Here is an 18,987-nt window from a genome sequence, read left to right on the forward strand (position 1 = left end):
TAATAAACAAACGATCCAGTCAACACAGTCTCATCAGAGACTTACCCAAGAAATGTATCATGACCACCAAGGCTATTCTTTTAAATGAAGTACTGGCATTTTACCCTTCTACCTAAAACACTGCTACCCTTGAAAGCAGTCAGAACTCTGTACGTTCTTCACAAGTATCTTATGTTGATGAACAACAGAGATGTGCCATCTATTCCCAAATCCATTCAAGAGTTGGTGAACTAAACTTGTTCTTATAGCAAACGGAAGCAAGTTTGTCTTCTGCTTTTCATTTTCCCAGATGCAAAACTAAGCCCCGTTTGCTGCCATTTCTGTCACTGCAAAAACGTCAGCTTTTACTGCAGCCAGAACTTTCCTCATCTTTATTGTGAGATACAATAAGCCTTCTCCACTTAAAACATCTCACATTAAAAACTATTTGGCTCTAAGCCCTCTGCCCAGAACTCCTTGTTGTATACCTAACTGCGACTGACATCAAGCTGTAGCTGACACGATTTTTAAGTGAACACATTAACAAGTTCAGGTAAGAGGTACTACCTACTAGAGCTGTTTTTAAACAGGAAATAAGGTGTCTTTCAGAGGTAGCTCAAGAATTCAATCATTTGCCTTAGACCACAAGCCGAACCCTGAAGTATAACCAAGGTGCCCTCAGAACAGGGGTCTGGTACACACAGCTATTTTCCTTGCTTACTTGAGCAAGGCAGGCAAAGCACTCGTTTCTTCAGAAAAAGAACACCACACACATTACAGTACCTTAATTCCTCACCGTTTCCCCTTATTTCAAGACTCACAGTTAGTCACCCCATTCATACAGGTTCAACAAGTTATTACTGGCATGTCTCCCTTGAGACAGTGACAAATACCACGTCAGCAGCAGTCATTTTCTCTAACCACAGTTGAAGGGGTTCTCACATTACCTTTCACAAAGTAGATCAGCACTCCTGCAATTTACCTATCCACTACCAAGCATGCCGAGATGATCATTTCCAGCACTAAACACAAGATGCCTGAGCACACTACTAGATTAAAACGTAGTAAACACTATTTATCAGCATTCAGGTACTCTGTGCAGACGGTCAGGTTTCACCCCGATTAAACAGCCTTGTTTCACTTCACTGGAGAAAAGTAGGCTCTGGAACAGGCGGACTACATTACCAGAGCAACTTAGCGTTGAGTGCAATCTAGTCCTAAATTAAATATTGCATCCAGTAAAAAAGCTATGAAACCAAGCCTTCTAAGGCTCTACAACAGTCGTCTTCAAAGTGTCGGAGGGGGATGTACCCCAGGGGGTGCACAAGACAATCCACTGGGTCCGGGAAGAAAAGATTAGAACTTCAGTAATGTGTACGTAACTTGTAAAGAAGTAGACATAGACCGCAACTATGTGTTCAAAAATTACTTTTTTTTTTTTTTGTTTTGCTCACAGGAGTGCACAAAAGTTTGGAGACCACTGCTCTATAAGTCAGTAAAAGATCAAGCTCTCCAGTGTCCACTACACATCTGATGACATCAAGTAATCCCCATTTACTTCAGTCTCTGCAACAAGGAACATCTTCCTAACTGAAGTAGCCTTGGGTAAGTAGTCTCCTTAGACTCCTAAGGAGTCTGCTTCTCCAGATGGCACAGAGCATACGCACGCTAACCCTCTTTGTTCCTTCTCATCATGACTTAGGTCTTTAGCTTAACTTCTTAAACAGCAAGATAACTTACGCTAACTGCCCTTCACAAGAAAGCTTTTAATTTTGCTGAGGAACTGTCTACTTACCTCCCTACTGTATTCCATGCCGAGCTGCACAGTCAAATACTTTAGTTTTGTGAACTGTATTAACCAAATGAAGCGCAACACTGAATTGAGCGTCAATGATGTATTGAACCCACACTCAAAGCAAGACTTACCACTCTAAGTGATGCTCTTTAGTAGAGGCACTAGCAGTCAGCACAATATAATGTCTAGAAGAAAAGAAAAAGTAACATTCTAGCTCAGGACTTGATATTCCTTCAAATGAAACCAAAACTGCCTTAAATGTATAGAAAATGACTTCCAGACAAGACACATTATATCCTGCAGGCAGCACAATATTAACTGAAGAAAAACTGATTACATCCTTCAGAATCGTGTTCTGCTGCATTCTAAGTATCAGAGCTGGTATTTTTGTTAATAAAAACAGTGTCAGTGGCAAAACACAAACAGTTTTTCTATCTTCCCTATACTTATCCTTACCAAAATTCCTATGACTACCTCCAGCTTCTGAAAAACAAACATATCAATGCCATCTTGTATTTCGACTGCAAGCTAAAAGTCACTATGCTAACCAGTACGGCAATCATTTCAAGTTCAGGTAACAGATTTCATACATACTTGTATTTCTGAAAAAAGTCCAGTGGTTCAAAGAGCTTTGACCAGTCTGATTTTCCTTGGAGAATCTCATTCGTAACTGCAAGACCTACAATTAAGGTTGAAAACCTTACTACCATTTTGTTTTTAAGACTAGCAGAGCGTGATAGAAACTGTACAAGAGAAAGGTTTTGAACAGTAATTGACAGATCAAAAAGCAGGAATTCCCTTGACACAATACACGCCTACTACAACAGTTCATTGTAAAACTGCTCCCTTGTTGCCTGCAACAGGTAGACTTCCCAGAGAACTCTTCTGCCTAAAAGGGCACAACACCGCACGGAATATAACCAAGTCAGGTAATGTGGTTTCATATTGCAAGAATGACACCTTTTAAGCAGTTAATAAGCATGGAAAGAACTTTACCATGTCTGAACTCCTCCACCATTACCGCTCGCGTTGATGTAGATACGTTGTATGTAGAGTTCTGCTGCGGATAGGCTGGGGTGATGATAGGCATTACGTGGTATCGGTCTGATGGGTTCACCTGTGATGTTAAAACAATTGTGCTCAGCACCAGCAGCTTAGCTTAGAAGAAAGGTTCAAGGCTTCCAAATTCCATGTCTACATACCCTGGGGTCCCATACTGCTAAGTTAAGATTGCTCTCTTCCTGTTGTTTCAGCAATACAGGTCTTGGCCACTCCCTAAACAAGAAAAGCCAGGCACTGACTCTGCCATGTAATTCAGGGTAGGACTGAATGGTGTTGGTCTAAATCTTATATAAAGAACCACCTCAGAAAGTGTTACTGCTTTACGCAAATCAAAATAGTCATCAATAGCTCTTACCATTCTGAAAAAAACCAAGAAGAACTTGTTCACCAGAGTAGAAGCCAAAGCGTTTGGATAGAGTTGACACGTTCTCGCTACTAGCACAGCACAGGAAACCCCACCAAGAAATCCCAGCACGTTGGAGTAAATGCCACGTCCTACAATGCAGACATTGTCGTTGCCCTGTAGTCTTCCCAAGCCCAAGTATAGTCCTTCAAATTTACAGCACCACCTTCACAATCTATAGAATACCTATCACCCTTCAGCCTCCAAGTCAGTTATTTTTGCAGTGCAACGAGGCCAAAACTGTTGGTCCTTACAGCGATGCGAAAAAGAATCGTTACCACACCACTTCCCAAAATACCGCTACTCTGAAATTTGCCTGCACTGCTACAGCTACTGCTTCGCTCCAACTTCCCTTGAGAAGAAGGTTCTGCCATTCTTCTAGCACTTGCTCTAGTCACATGCGCAAACGCTATTTTCTTATTCCTTATCTATCAAGCTTTTATACTTCACTGGGCATTTTTTATCCTTTCTAGTCAGGTTCCTGGTAAGCAATGCAGCACCTTGTCTTGTAGGCACTCCCCTCATCTCCCCGCTCCACCCCCATTAAAAAAACACACAGAATCTACCCCACAGACAGTCCTTGAATCTAAACTAAAACACAGGTTTTGAACTAAAACCTGATATTTAAACAGCTATCCAAAGATGAAGGACTTCTAGTGCCATTGTTTTTTCAGCACGAGGTGCCTCTGGAAAGTTTAAAGATCACAAACAATCACATTACTCACGTTTTGCCCATAGTTTAATTGCACGGAGCGTGAGCCGGAAGTTCTCTTTATTTGGCACTAGGTGCAGGATTTCGTCAGTAACTCTGCAGCCTGTAAGAAAAAACAGTTGAAGTACAGCACTTCCTGGTAACAGGTACGAGTCAGTTCTGTGCTGTACTGGATCAATAGCTTACAGTTTCTCCTGCAAGTCTATGAAAACAAGTTTGCATTACTTGCTTTGTATTACCTTAAAAATCAGAGGTTACACATAACCTTACAGGCACATAACATAACAAATTAGAGGTTACACATTCCGTATCACCTCAGGTAACTGGTACCCTCAACAGCTTTTTCATACTTTAGACTACAGCCAACAATTGTCAATAAGGCCCTTCGACAGGATTCCGAAAGCTAGGTTTCTTTCGACAGCCAGGAACAATTAAACCAGTCAGTGTTAAACAGTGAGCAACTTCGGCTTCAGGTATTTTAAATATCCTTTTTTTTTTAATGAACTACCACACAATCTTCTCTATCAAGTGCTCTACCTATTCACCTGAAGCAGTTTCTGTAGCAAACTGGAACACCACACCCCCCCCAATCGAAGAAACATGAAACACAGGTCTATCTAAACACACAACTTGAAACAGCTGAATTTAAGCCCACTCGCCACCTCCTCAGATCTCAAGTATACAGGGGATCAGTTTCTGCATCCTGTACAGAAACTTGGGGTGTGTAACGTGCATTCCATACCAACTTTAGTAACATTTTCTTGTTAAAGATGTGCAAATATGCTTACCATTTAAGCTCCGTATACATCTTATATCCAGGCTTCTGAGACACGAGTTGTCTCTGAGATCAAGATTATCAGCAACAATTGGCACAGACAGTCTTGCAAACACGAGATCAATCTTAAGAGGGAAAAAGTGCCAACCGTTAGAATGCCCCGCAGTTTGCAAAGAGCACACTGGTGGGGGACAGTTACTCAAGTCTAAAAAGAGTGGTTAACATCTGTATTTAGAATTATGTGACTATAGATACATCTCCCAAGAGATTCATTTGCCAGAAGATTCAATACAATTTCTAGAAGTTCCCAATTTTATTTACAAAGCCTTCACTGCATCACCCCTTTCTTTTTAAGCTAGGGAAAGGAAGAGGGCATTTTAAGTTGGAAAAGATTACTCTAGACTTAGAGTTTCAATTAAAAGGGAACTTAAAATTATTCACAGAATTAAGACTTAAGTTCAGTCACCTCAACTATACTTCAGCAAAGGAGAGAGCATTTCCTTTATGCAGTAAGCCCTTTTGATCCTGAAGTATCTGCTTTTTAGTACAGTCTGAGGCAAGAAGATTATCCTGTGAAAGTCTGTACCAGATGAAGGCCACAAAAAGGTCACTGAATAAATCTCTTTGTGATAGTGATACCAAGCAGTAACTTGCTTAGGGACTACAGCAGGCAGGTCTTGATTCATTGTATAGGATGTATTCAAGATAGCTGGATTCCTGCAGCTGACAGACCCAGGCGGGAGTCAAATGAGTACTTTCACTTTCCATTTTCCAGATTGTTTGTCCCATGACCACTTCATTTTGGATGTGCAGCAAAACATTTAGTCTGCTCACACGATTCGTACAGTGAATTACACTGTACACATCCCTCTGTAGATACCTAGCTTGGCAGAGCTAAGAAGACTGAGCAAGGACACCGCCTCTGCTCCCACTCTGCATGATCCTAGGGATAAATGCTATTCAAGCAGGCTACCCTGGTCTACAGCACAGGCCTAGAAAAAGATGTCCCTGATGCTCCCATGCCTGCTAGGCTCCCTAGGGGCTTATTTTCCTATAAGCTCCCATTCTACTGCAATGTCTTCTCCTGGGATACTTTGCGGTCCAAAATAGCACAGTCACAGCTCCCTGGAAAAGTTATCCTATTCCAAAGCAAGAAAAAATTTACTCACTTAAAAAAAACCCAAAAAATGCTTACCTCAACGCCATCAAACTCAAACTTGACAACTGGTACATATGCATCTTCAACTGCCTGGAAAGGAGAGGATAACTGTGTAAGAAAACATGGTTTGCTACTTTAATGTTTCTCCTGAACTACGATCAAATGCAGAATTTACACTGCTAACTACTCAGTATAAAGACTGAGTTGCTTCCAAACCAGAAGAATTGTTCATAAGCTGCAAGCGGTATAGCACTAAGACGGTATAATACTAGCTTTAACAAGTTATTTAGCCAAGAGATCCGGAGGCTGATCACGTATTGTAATGAACAAACAGTGCACAATGAGCCAGCAGTATCAGAGGTTGTAAGGTACTTACCTTGGTGGTGAGGAAGAAAAGCAAGAGATTTCTGTAGCTATCTTACTCCTGGTTAACATCCAGAGAAATCGAGAACATTCTGTCCGCGTTTGCAGCGCGCACTAGCCTCCTGTATTTTTATTTTCTACCATGCCTGAGATGCTATCAGCTACCTTATGGGACAGTTTTCAATTTTGTAGCCCACTCGTCAGAACTGTGCCACAGCCCACTGACCCTGTCTTCGGTCACCTAAACAAAGGCTCATTAGCTATGCACGTGAAGCCTTTCAAAATGTCTGCACAAGGAAGACCAGCCTGAGAGAAACACTTCTCAGGAGTTCGGTTCTATATGCAAAGTACACAGCATATGCACCGGAGGGTCATTTTACAAGGCAGTTTTGTACATTCACAGCACAGCTCCTATTGACTTTATGCAAAGCTGACTGTGCATCTCTTCTACAAAGTCTCGGGCTGAGTAGCCAGAGAAGAACAGGACCAGAGAAGAATGAATTCGAGGTCCTAAAGTACACCCAAGGAACACCATGGCAAAGGTACTGACAGAAACCTTTCCACATCACATTCAACTCCCTTAGCTCTCAGGCTGCCCCTTCCTCTACCTGCATGCAGTTACTTTCTTGCCAAGCCCCTTACTACAGCTAGGATGAACGCAAGGCTCCTAGGCACAACCTTGCTTTTTGATACTATAGCCCACTCATTCCCAAACCATGGGTAGGGGAGAAGTGAACCACAGAGATTCGGATCGGACATACAGTCACTGGGGAAGGGAACCAAAAGCTTGACTTCCACGCTTTCATGCTGCGTAGACAGCATTTTAGAAGGGGCTCAGAAACAAGGCCCTTTTTCATTTTGGTTTGTAAGACAATCACTACCAATAGGAGTCTTTAACAGGAATATTCTTATTGTCGGAGTTGCACAATCTATCAAGGAGAGAGCTTGCTTACTCTTAGGTTTTTTATTTCCTCCTGACGTTTCAGTTTTTCAAAGAACGACTGAAAGAAATCCGATCTTTCTACATGTCTAGGAGCAACACAAGCCACGTCTATGTCAGCACCTGCAAAGAGATGCCATTTGTTCTGTTACTGTTGGAAGACACTTTCAAACATTACAACTATGACCAGACACCAAAAGTTTACCTTTAGTGTGTACTCCAAGCCTGTAAGAACCAAACGTAAATATTTTGCCACCAACATTTGCTACTACTGAAGGGGGAAGATTCTGTGGGTAGAAGAGAAAGAGTTTTCTGGAGAACAGAAGATACACGTTGACCTACGTGCAAGTTTAACTAGCATAGAAGTTACTTAGAAAGACTACAGCAGCCTCCATAAACAATGTCTTCTCCCTCCCATACTGAGCTGTTAGTCTAATAGACTGATTCTGTTTTTCTGAAGGGAGTGCTGGCAACTCACAAACAACAACAACAACAAAAAAGGTGAGTACTGTAGCAGTCGCTTCATCAGTTTAAACAAAGACCTATTATCAGTCTTCCCTGCAGCAGACCCACATAAATGAACACCATCTAAGAGCCATACCAAAGGCAAGTCTAGAGTAATAATTTCAAACTAGATTGAGTGCTGTAGGCTGTCTGGGGCAAGTTTACTGCCCTGTTACCATCTGTCTCCCCCCACAATGTCTTGTTTCAGCTTTGTTAACCGCTACAAGTCAACTGACAGAGCCACTTCGCAAACTTATTCAGTGCCCCAAGGACTTGAAGGTCTTCGTCTAAAGGATCTTTTATACATTATTTCAATGGCTTTTACTACAGATCTCCTTGATACTTAAGAAGGAAGTTAAACGTTGAACTTTAGCATAAATCCTAGTAGTATCGCCTTTGAAAGAAACAAAAAGGCTTCAGCTGTTTTGATAAGAACCTATCAAAAAACCTTACCTGGCTCTCACCAAGTTCTGAAATCCATTCTTTGACCAAGTTATTCAGTCTGCCAAGAACGACCAGCCTGTAAAGAAAACTCATGTTAAGTTTGCCCTAAAAAAACCCCAGGACATTAACAAATTTTACAGTCTTGTTATACCTGTGATTCAGTTCTTCCTCCTCTTCAAATACCCCCAATGCTTTCATCGCTTCAAGCAGCTTCTGAGTATGAATGGAATCTCTATCCGTAGGAGGAGCCAAGCTAATTGCAGAAGTCATTCCATAGTGCCTTGGAGGCTGGTTCTGCAGCCTAGGAGTACTGGGGGAGAAAATAAAATACCGAAGACTCCACAAAAGAGAAAAACAAAACCCAACAAAACAACAACCACCACCTTACTGCAAAACACCCTTCCACTTACAGGTTTCCAAATCAGCTTCTGCCCTTTTGCCCAGCATTAATATAAATGAGGGAAGAAAGATCCTGCTTATGGTTTTTAGATAACTTGACCTAACTTAGAAGCAACTTCTTTAAAAAACACTTGTGGATATAAGAAAAGATCCAAGTTGCTACTATCTGAAGACAGCTTATTTGCATTGCGCTAGACAGTTGGAACTGATCGCCAGGAAATGAAAAGGTTTGAAATCCACTAAGGGTGACACTATGTACAGCACAAGTTTTTTTGGACCCATTTCAGTTTCACAGCACTTTTGACTTAAGGTTATTCCCATCAGCTTTCCGATCACCTTAAACAAGACAATTTAACACTGGCTTCTTTTAGTTCAATGTATTGGCTGTGCTTCTACTGATTCTGAAAGGACATTAGAGTTGATTGCAGAGCAGGGACAAAGTGGTCTGTTAAACAGAGTTGTTGCAGTAAATGCAGCATTACCTTGGTTTTGTCTATGGAAGAGGATGAAGGAAAACATCAACCAATCTGCAGCTAATGTTGCTAGCAGAGCCTTGTGCTCTTAACACAGCGTTCCACTTTTATAGCTCAGAGGCTTAGCTCTACATACATCTGGTTTAATCTAAATCCATGAGATGTACATCAGCACGCAGAGCAGCACAAGTTAAGCTCTGCTTGTAGAAGGTGCTCAAATCTGCTTTCGCTAGCTCACTGCCCAGTCAGGCAGAGCATTACCAGCTGAAACCAGGAGAGAGAAAGGAGGGGCACCGGAGGTAAGAACTGTACTTAATGGATCAAGGGTCTCTACAGAAACACTAGTAGCAAAAGGGGGACACCCATTAAAAAGGTCTCTACAACTCATCATGCTTGTCAAAGAGTCCATATCCAGACCCTAAGGCTACAGGGATTAATGATGGCATTATTCAAACCGGCTATTTTCCTACTTCACAAATGGACAGCTTCAAATCTTAGCTGCGTTAGTCAAGAGACGCTTAGAACTAATTAAGGTATCTGACCCACTTTGGCTGGAATGGGATGAGGAAATGCTCAAAGGAAAGCCTCAACACTTGATTTTAAAAAGATAGCTTATTACAACTCCTGATTTCTAATTGTTGCCTTTACTCTGCCACTGAGGGAAGATGGATTTCTCTCTCGCAGAGTAGCTTTGTCCAACTACAGACGTAGCTTTTAGTCACCTAGTGGGCTCCCCCACCCCCCTTCTCTATGAGCTCATTTTTCAAACTTTTTTTTCTAGGCGTTTTCCAAAAAGCTGGTGGGGGTGGGGGGGTGGTATTAGGACTGTAGTCCTATGAACTACTCTCCCCAGTCAGAATGGCTGTTTACTTTCAAGTGTAACTAGGCCCTGACCTAATTTGCCTTGTCTTCTTTACGGGTATGTCAACTTCCACTTCATAAGTCAAAATATTCCTAATGAGTATTTTCCTTCTTATGATACCATTTTCATAACAAATACAGAAGGAAAGCCAATGAAGCGGGAGTGTGGTGGCAAGCACTTCTTGTTCTCAACTGAAGCCTTTTTCTCCCTGCTCTCTGTTCATTTGAGACTACACTCATTTCTTGACCCTCCTACTTGCCTTCCACATCCTCACCCCCAACACTTCCCTCAGTCTGCTCTCCTCAGACTCAGCTTTGCGACTGTGGATGGAGGCTGCCCAGGCTTAAAAGAGACTCCCATCTCGCATGTGCCCACACTTCTTCACACTTCTGATCTGCAAAGTACTGCACAGATAGTAACTCATCTTCTCCCAAACTTCTTTCATCTTCTTCCACGTACACTTCCTACGTCGTTGCCTCACCATGATGTATTTGGCCTGCTCTTGTCCCCGACTTGTTATTCTCCTGCTTACTCGATTGGAGATTTTAGACAATCTGTGGGATGGATCCTGGGGTTTGTTTTGATTTATCTTAAGATTTTATAAACACAGGGCACCCTTACAATCTACCTATCTAGAACACATATATACTAAAAGGAAGGACTGACCTGACCCTGCAGTCACAGATAAAACAGACTCCTCTCTCGCCAACTGAGAGAAAGCAGCTTGGCTATTTGGGCTGACTACATTGAAGACATTCAAAATGGTCATAACAGAGCAGTGTTGATTTTTCCAAGAATTTGCTCAATCAGCATCAACTAAGTTGTTAGAAAAAAAGAATGTGGAGGCTGACTCCTACTGGGAAATCAATTTCTACAGTCCTGTTCAGCCAGGAACCAAAAGGGTGCCTTTCCACTTGATCCTTTAACTGTATTTAATTTTGATAGGTAATTCTGGTTTCCTCAAAAAGACTTCCTTTGTCAGAGTCCTCTTCTCAATCAGGTACTGGAGGTTTATTTTAAATAATTTCACTGCAAGCACAGATCCCCTTTGTTAAAGCCAGTTCAAATTAGGCCATTGAAAAATTAACGACCACTCGTATTCTCCACAACTATCTGTGCATACGTACTTCACTATGAATCAGCCGTTGCAGAAGTCAAGTGCTACGGCCTCGTTTAACAGCTTACAAGTAGTAATACATTGAATTTCTATATAATACTTACAGTTCCCAGCCTGGTCTGCCACCTGCTGAGCCAATTGTACTGCCTCTCCCCGGATGACCTTTTGGAGTGGAGAGAGGAAAAAGCAAAAAATCCCATGCAGTTTATCTGAAGATAATGTTTTGAAAGGAATTCTAAAGTTACAGTTCCTTACCAGTGGTGGGTATTGACTGTCCTTGGGGGCCCAGACGACTTGCTAATGCTGCTTGTCTTCGCACAGGAAGCCGACAGCCCTTGTGAATAAACGCAGACAGTTGGAAAAGAAGCTCTACTACAATATAAGAATCACTGCATATGTTGAAATAAAGCTTACCTTCTCTTCCAACAAACTGCTGACTGACAGAGAGGAAGATGTAGATGGTTCAGCGGCACTCACCAGAACAGCGGGAGGTCTAACAGTCTTGGGTGCTGGTGGAGGCGGTGGCGGCTGCTGCTGCTGCTGCTGTTGCTGCTGATGGAGCTTTTTTGTGTAGCTAGTTCCATTTTTGAAGTTGTTCACAGCCTAGAGGCAGAAAAGCATTTACAAGAAGCTACGATGAAACTTCAGCAGATATACGAACAGAAGCCTTCACAGAGGAAAATTACTCGTGTATTCCTGTAAATGCCATCAATCCTCAAAGAAACCAACATACAGATGTATGAACACGTCACATTGAACACTGATACTAATGACTGGTAGCTCAGAGGACCTGTATTTCAAGTACTTCAGCGTTAACGCCAAATGTGAAAGCGAGGCAATCGTGTTCAGTAAGAGCGGGACCCGAATTTGCCAGATCATCTCTAAAGAGTCGTAAGCTTCTGTGACAGCAGCAAACAGTGCATTTGAAAAGTCAATTTAGCCTTATTCAATTACGCCTTGCTTAAGGAGATGTAAATTAATATTTTCTTCCCTTTCTGCTTTTTACAAAGAGCCTTTTCTTACAAGCACTTTATGTAAAAGTCATCATGTTACCTGGCATATGCACTTGTTGGGAATTAAAGCATCAGGTGAAACATCTGTCTCCTGACACGTTGGGCATATATGTTCCTCCGATTCCAGTAATGCTGTTCTAATACCTGCATAGAATTAGAATAATCAAAACAGTATTTAGCCAAACTAAGGAAGTTTTGGGGGTTCTCACCAATCATAAAGACATGTCTATGATTAATAGGTGAATATAGTCTTGAACTGAGAGCATGAAGCTATAAATGTTCAGTAGTGTAAAAAATTTCTAGTATGCAGCAAATAACTATACAGTTTTGTATTTCACCATTGGAACATCTGCAGATGTAGCATAGGCTGTGTCTTGATGTTGCAGCTAGTCTTTTGCCCCACTATCTAGTACAGCGAGAAGTCCCCAACCTCAAGGTTAATGAACAAAACATGTGTCAAAAAAACCTCATTAATAGGTTCAAAAAACCATTAGGAGGTTCGAGTTCTGAAGGTTTTAACCAACTCTCCCGTGGAGAAGAATGTGGATTAAATGCCTAACTATCCGTTTGTTGCAGACCACTGTAAGTCACCAGAGTCGGCTATATAATTTTGTATGAGACAAAGGGCTGTGGACCAACTAAAAGCATTCAGTGTCTAATACTGTAATCCCCTGCACAATTAGACACTCTCCTCATACTCGTCCTTCCGCTTGTAAAGAAGACTTAACTAGATACCTAAAAAGGGGAAAAGGCTTCCTGGCTTTTTTCGCCCTTGATACCAGAAGAGCCCTTTCCTGTCCAGGGTATACTTCAGCATAAAATAGAACTGGTAGCAAAGTAATTTTGTTCCCTCCTCTTTCTGCTTTCAGAAAATCAGATGTGATGTTTAGAATTAACAAACACGGGCGTAACACTTACATTTGTCACAATAACTGTTGCCACAGCAGGGAATAACAGCTGCATCAGTCATTATGTCCTGACAGATGAGACATGACAACTCATCTGGAACAGGAGCATCTGAGGTGGAGGAAGAGGAGGAGGAGGAGGAGGAGGAGGAAGAAGAAGACGGCTCCTCTGGTAAAAAGGGAGGCTTCTCCATCCTTCCTCTAGCATAAGCTTCCCTGGAGGAGGGGTGGGGAAGGAAAAAGAAACGAGTTAAAGATGGGTAGAGGAAAACTTTTCCAAGCTTTGCATTTTCTCAAAGCAAGAGAAGAGATGGAATTCTTCTCGCTCCACATGAGCCTCCTAAAAGGTAGGCGCTTAGTTTAAACTACTTTTCTATAGCCACAACACTAGAAGAGGGAGGGAGGAACAATCTTCCTTCTGCAGAACTCTCCCATTCATTGGAGCAACTAAGAAAGAAGCTCAGACTAGAAAATTAACCTTTTCACAGCTAGAAAGCAGGTGAAATGAATCCCACCTCTCCTTTGCCAGAGGATACATGTAAATTGCAGGCTCAGCATAACGTTAGTCTCCGAGCAATTACATTTTATAAAAGCAAGAAGTCGATGTTACAGCTTCTACAAAAGGAGATCCAGGACGGAAAACCAGAAGTGCTACCACGGTCATTTTAAAAGAGCCACTCCTGTCAGCACACGGCAGTATTTTCTCACTGTATAGCAACAGGAAAACTTCAGCCTGTTTCACACATGGGATTTCAGAAAAGTCAGAGGGGGAGGAAATCTCAGTCCAACAGCCATCTGTTAGACTTGGCAAGAAGCCTTTGAAACATAAAACAGAAGCAAAATGAGCTTTCAGTGACTACGGTTAAATGGCATCAATACTCAACCAGGGACTTAGTGCAATTAAAACACGCAAATATTCAATAGATGGGGCAGAGAGAAATGTCTTGGTTTTGTACAAAATAATAAAAACTGTGAACTGCCATTAAGAAGAGTGGAAAACAGAAACATTTCCACTAATACTGAAAGATATAAAAACATGCACGAGTGTTCACCCAGAAAGACCTATGGATATATTGAATGTCTACGACCTAGGAAAAAGAAAATTTCACACTTCTAATTCCAGCTTCCCCTGGAATTTTGAAGGCCTTTGCAACATTGCCATACAACCTCTGCATTTCACCCCAACAGAAACAATTCTTAATATGAGGATTCATGTATTTGTTACGTAACTGCCAAGGCAAAACAATTAAAAACTAAGTAACACCACAAGTCCCCCACAATCTTACCCCATTTGTCGGGCAGTTCTTTATGTAGTGGCCACGTTTTCCGCAGTGAAAGCAAGTAGATGAAGGCGGAGCGGACCCAAGGGTTTCTTCAGGTAACTAAATGGTTTGGGGGAGAAAACCAAAGAGGTAGGCATGTGTCTCTCTCGTTAAAACAAACATCTCTGCAATTTTTCCACGATCTGCAAAGATCAGATGGGACACAATCAACACTTACTTGACTGGATCGTATTCGCAGCAGGACCCTATCTTCAAAGCTTTTATTTCACCTTCTTCGGAAGCACTGGCTTCAGCCACACTGGCACTCTGTTTAACAGGCAATTATTTGACACGCACATTAGAAACACATTTAAGCCCACACAGCCAAAGACAACACCGCTCACCCGACCCTGCAAAGAGCAGCACAACGCTAGCTGAGGTTGCATGAAAACAGGGGCTTGCATAAAATATAGCTGCCCTGAAGATGTTCTGGGGAGTCCTTACGTCATTACAGGGTGTATATGTGCCTGTTAACCTACTTGAAAAGAGCATTCTAGGGCACTCAAAACCTTAGGCTCTCTTTGGGCCTCACATAAAGACTGGTGTAACCAATCCAATTTTCTTCCAAGCAGGCTCTGGCCATGTCCACCAAAAATTACCCTGTCCAGTATTTTTAAGCTGCTTTTTAAGCTCCAGACTAGCTGAACGAGAAGACATCCACTGTACATTTAATTGAGAAAGATGTACGCAAGGATCATTATTTACATTTTTGCAGCATTAAAAGGACACACAGCTTAAAGAGTCGGGGAAGCTGTTTTTTTGCTTGTGGAAATTCAGCTTCTAACACAGAAGCATCATTCAACCTTCAGGCGCACAATCTCTCTTAGATCCTTCACAGAGCTGATGGGGATAGGCACACCTTGCATCCCTGAATACCTGGGTCTGGGAAAAGGCCTTGTCAGAGCATGCCTTCACAGCCTTAAAAAGGATGAGACATCCAGCAACCATCCTTACCATGTGTATTCTAAGATAAAAAGAAATACTGGCAACACTCTTTATCATGGGGACGAGGAATACAGCTGGAAAACTACTGTAAAAAAACCCATGGAACAGCAACACAGCATTCTGGCTGCAATGTGTGTTACTTCATGACAAATGACATGAAATAAAAACTGATGGTTCGTGGGACTTGTGCATTGTAACATGTAGCTGGGGTAGGTTCAGAATACTTTAACCAGGGAATCCAAAAGCTATTTGAAATGTTGGCATAAATAATTCAGATCGTAACTCAAGAGCAGAGCACAAAAAAATATCTCCTAAGGGAAGACGCATAACGGGCTCTTTCATACGCACGGTATCTCTTTCTGTGGAGGTGAAGCAGGCTGAAAACCACAGAAGACGGCCAGGAAGAGCAGAAAATTTGCTGCAGTAAATACACCAATTGCAAAGCACGTTCTAGCTTGACCTCACACCTATTTTAAAACAAATACTTAAGTGTGTCCAGCGTGTACAGCGTCGGTTTCTCTTTATTGGCTCATATTCCACACTGGATTAGCAGAGGAGAGAAAAAAACCTGCTTGAATATACAAAAATAATTTTTTTGCACTAATGATCACAGCTATTGCCATCTTCCATACCTGCCTCAGCTCTGACCTCTAAACCCCAGTGCCCTTCTTACACCAGGAACTCAGCCATCTTTTCCAGATGCAGGAGCACGTCCCCACAATCCCCAGGAGACCTGCATCTCTATCAAAAGGCACTTGGAGCTAAAAGATGAATTGGCTGGCACAGGTCTCACCCTGCCCAGCAGCCTGGAGATTTGGGTTCACAATTACAAAACACTTTAAAGCCAAAACACTCTCTCTAGCTGCTACTTTGCTTATTCTTGTTTGAAAGAAATACTTGTCAATTTGAACATCTTTTCCACATCAATTCAACCAGATTTGTTTACATTCAAACTTTAAATCAAAAATGTATAAAAACCCAAACTAAAAAAATTGCACCGTGCTCTTCATTTTTACCTAACTTTTTAAGCATCTTTTGCTCAAAATACTTCTATTTTCATTATAATCCAGTATTATTTCTCGGGAGTTATAGAGCACTTTTTTCACTTGAGTGCAATTTAGTTAGCTTATCTCCTAAAAGTACTTCATTCCTGATGACTTAACAAGACTCACAGTGCAAAATGAGATGCAGCATCTCCCTGTGCAATGCTACGCGCCTTGGGCAGTGGTCCTCCGAAACAGGACAAACAGAGAGTGCCTAAGCTTATCAGGGATGAAGCAAAGAGGAAAAGGCATCTAATTAGACCTACTCAAAGATCCAAGCACGATCTTCAAACACAAACTTTCTTCCGCAACCAAATGTCTAAGACTGACTTTCCTTTCTGTTAAAATCAATCTATCAATCAATGAGAGACTGTACTTGGCTTCAGTAAGGGCTAACAGCAGAGTTGCCAGAGACCTGATGAGGAACACAGGAGACTGGGGTGTGATTCATCTGACTAAACGTGGATGTCTCTAATGTAGACGCCCACGGCCGAGCCAAACTTGGTCCCATTTTTAGGCAACACAGAGTTAAGTCCGTGTAACCAGTGCTTCAAGGGACCGTTTATCTTATCCTAAATAAACATTTATATATTTGGTCAGAAAGACCGCCCATTAGATTCACTGATTTTATTCACTACATCTCCTTTAAAATAAAACAGGACCTCATGCCAGTTGTGCAGGCAGAGACGATTGCAACTGCGTTACAGATACACTGTTGAGGTCAGACAAATCACAGTCCACCTCTGCTCCATCCAGGTTGGCTCAAGACCGGGAATTCACATCTCCCTCACCTCCAAAACGGCTCCCGTAACCCCCAGAAGAAGGGAAACGGCAGAGTCGCCTGGTAAAGCTCTTCCTATGAGCAATGACACCAGTCGCTGGACCAGAGACAGAGAGCCAGTCCCCACCCACAGCCCACAGCTCCTGAAGGTCACCTAAGGAGATCTGCAGATTCCAACTTTACCTATTCTCAAGCCCAAACGCCGAGGGATTTATGCCAGAGAGAGGAGCTCCAACGGGATCTTCTGGCTGCGCTGGGTCCGTTGACCCAACTGGGAGGGACCATTCAAAAACTGCCACAGGGACCCCAACATTCTGAAGCATGCGGGGGGGGCTGGGCTATGCAAATGACGGAACCCCCAACAGCTGCTTCCACCCCACTGCCACCCACCCACCAGACCTCACAGCACCGACTGCTACAACACACCAAACCTTCGTGGGGTGATGCCCCTCCACGCTCAACTCCAGGACGCAAGCTTTGAGGGTGGCATGGGCTTGAACTCGGACATGGCATCCTTGCTCCTGGAGGGCGAGATGGGCATGTTCACCTCCCTCCGAAAGAGGGAAAAATAACATCAGAAACTCTCAACCGGACACAACAATAGCTTGAACTCATTGAAACCCGACACAGAAGATGTCTCCATGAACTTCTCCTCCTACTTTTTAACAACCAAAACACATTACTATGCTTTAGTGGTACGCTTCAGTCAACCATGATTAATTGCAAGAAATCACACGAGATCATCTGAACGCCACTGTGAAGGCTGTTTAATGTTTAAGCAAGCTGGGAAGAGATTTTGTCAGCCAGGAGTCCATCAGTTAGCACTTGCATCTTCAAGGGAACCAATTTTTGTAATACAAAACGGGTATTTTTATTCCTAAACCCATTTACTCTCAGCAGGGGAAGGTAATTCACTGTATACTAGCACTCAGCTGTTCACACACACTTCCCCAATTTTAAAAAAACAAACAACCCAACAAGTTGCACTAAGCAGTATTTCAGATGGAAGGCAAATGTAGGTAATCCTTCCTGAAATAGAGGCAGCTCAAAGCAATTGTCCTCCTGTCCCACAGGGAGCATCCCAATAGAAGACTGAACGCTTTAGGAGTGAAGGCCACTTTTTAGAGTACACAGCTTCGTTTATAAGGCCCAAGTACACATTTTTCTGTCCCAAAGCCTTGTTTCGACTGTCCAAATACTCCTTTTCGCGTCCCAACCCTTCTTTTTTGTGAACAAATCCTCATTTTGATGGTCCAAAGCTTTATTTATAAACTCCAGAGCCCCATTTCAGGCTCCACAACCTTGTTTCTAAACTCAAATTTTGAGGCTCCGAACCTCAGTTTTAGGGCCCAATGCCTCATTTTCGGGGTCCAAAGAATCGTTTCCACAATCCACCCCTTCATTTTTAGGGTCCTGAAGCCTCATTGCAGGGGCCCAAATACCCATTTGTAAGGTCCAAACCTTCCTTTTACAGCACAAACCCCACCGTTAGAGCCCCAAGCCTCATTCTTTACCTTCCAAAGCCTCCTCTTCAGGGAAGAGAGCCTCCTTTCCAGGGACCATAGGCTCATTTTTAGGATCCAGTCTGCAACTAGGGAGAGCCCAAGGCCTCATTTTGAGGGTCCAAATATTCAATTGGAGGGCCCAAAGCCTCATTTTAGAGGCCAAGCTCCTCATCTGGGGTGCAAGGCATCTCTTGTTTAACGCACAACCCCTCATTTGGAGCTTCCAAAGACCCATTTCTAGGGCGCAAAGCCCTCGTTTTTGGTACTGAAGCATCCCTTGAAGGCACAAAACCTAATGCAGGGTTCAAAGCCTCAGTTTCATTTCCAAAGCCCCACTCTTAGGGCCCAAACTCTCCATTGGAGGGTCCAAAGGCCTCTTTTAACAGCTGAGGGCCTCCCCTGGAGTGACCCAAGCCCTCTCTTTGGGACCAAAGCCTCATGTCTTGGGGCCCTATCGACACCAATAGGTTCCCCTCCTTTGCAGAG

At 42.6% G+C, this 18,987-nt stretch overlaps 1 long non-coding RNA gene across 1 annotated transcript; it reads right to left on the reverse strand.

The window, feature by feature from the left end:
- Positions 1-2,799: 2,799 nt before the first annotated feature.
- On the reverse strand, positions 2,800-3,304 carry LOC126036989 (uncharacterized). Its single transcript, XR_007505414.1, has 3 exons — positions 3,192-3,304; positions 2,977-3,049; positions 2,800-2,891 (listed from the first exon to the last, which is right to left on the reverse strand). It is a non-coding gene; the product is annotated as an uncharacterized LOC126036989 (long non-coding RNA).
- Positions 3,305-18,987: the final 15,683 nt, after the last annotated feature.

This window comes from Accipiter gentilis, unplaced genomic scaffold, assembly GCF_929443795.1.
Source record: "Accipiter gentilis unplaced genomic scaffold, bAccGen1.1, whole genome shotgun sequence".
NCBI classification, from domain to species: domain Eukaryota; kingdom Metazoa; phylum Chordata; class Aves; order Accipitriformes; family Accipitridae; genus Astur; species Astur gentilis.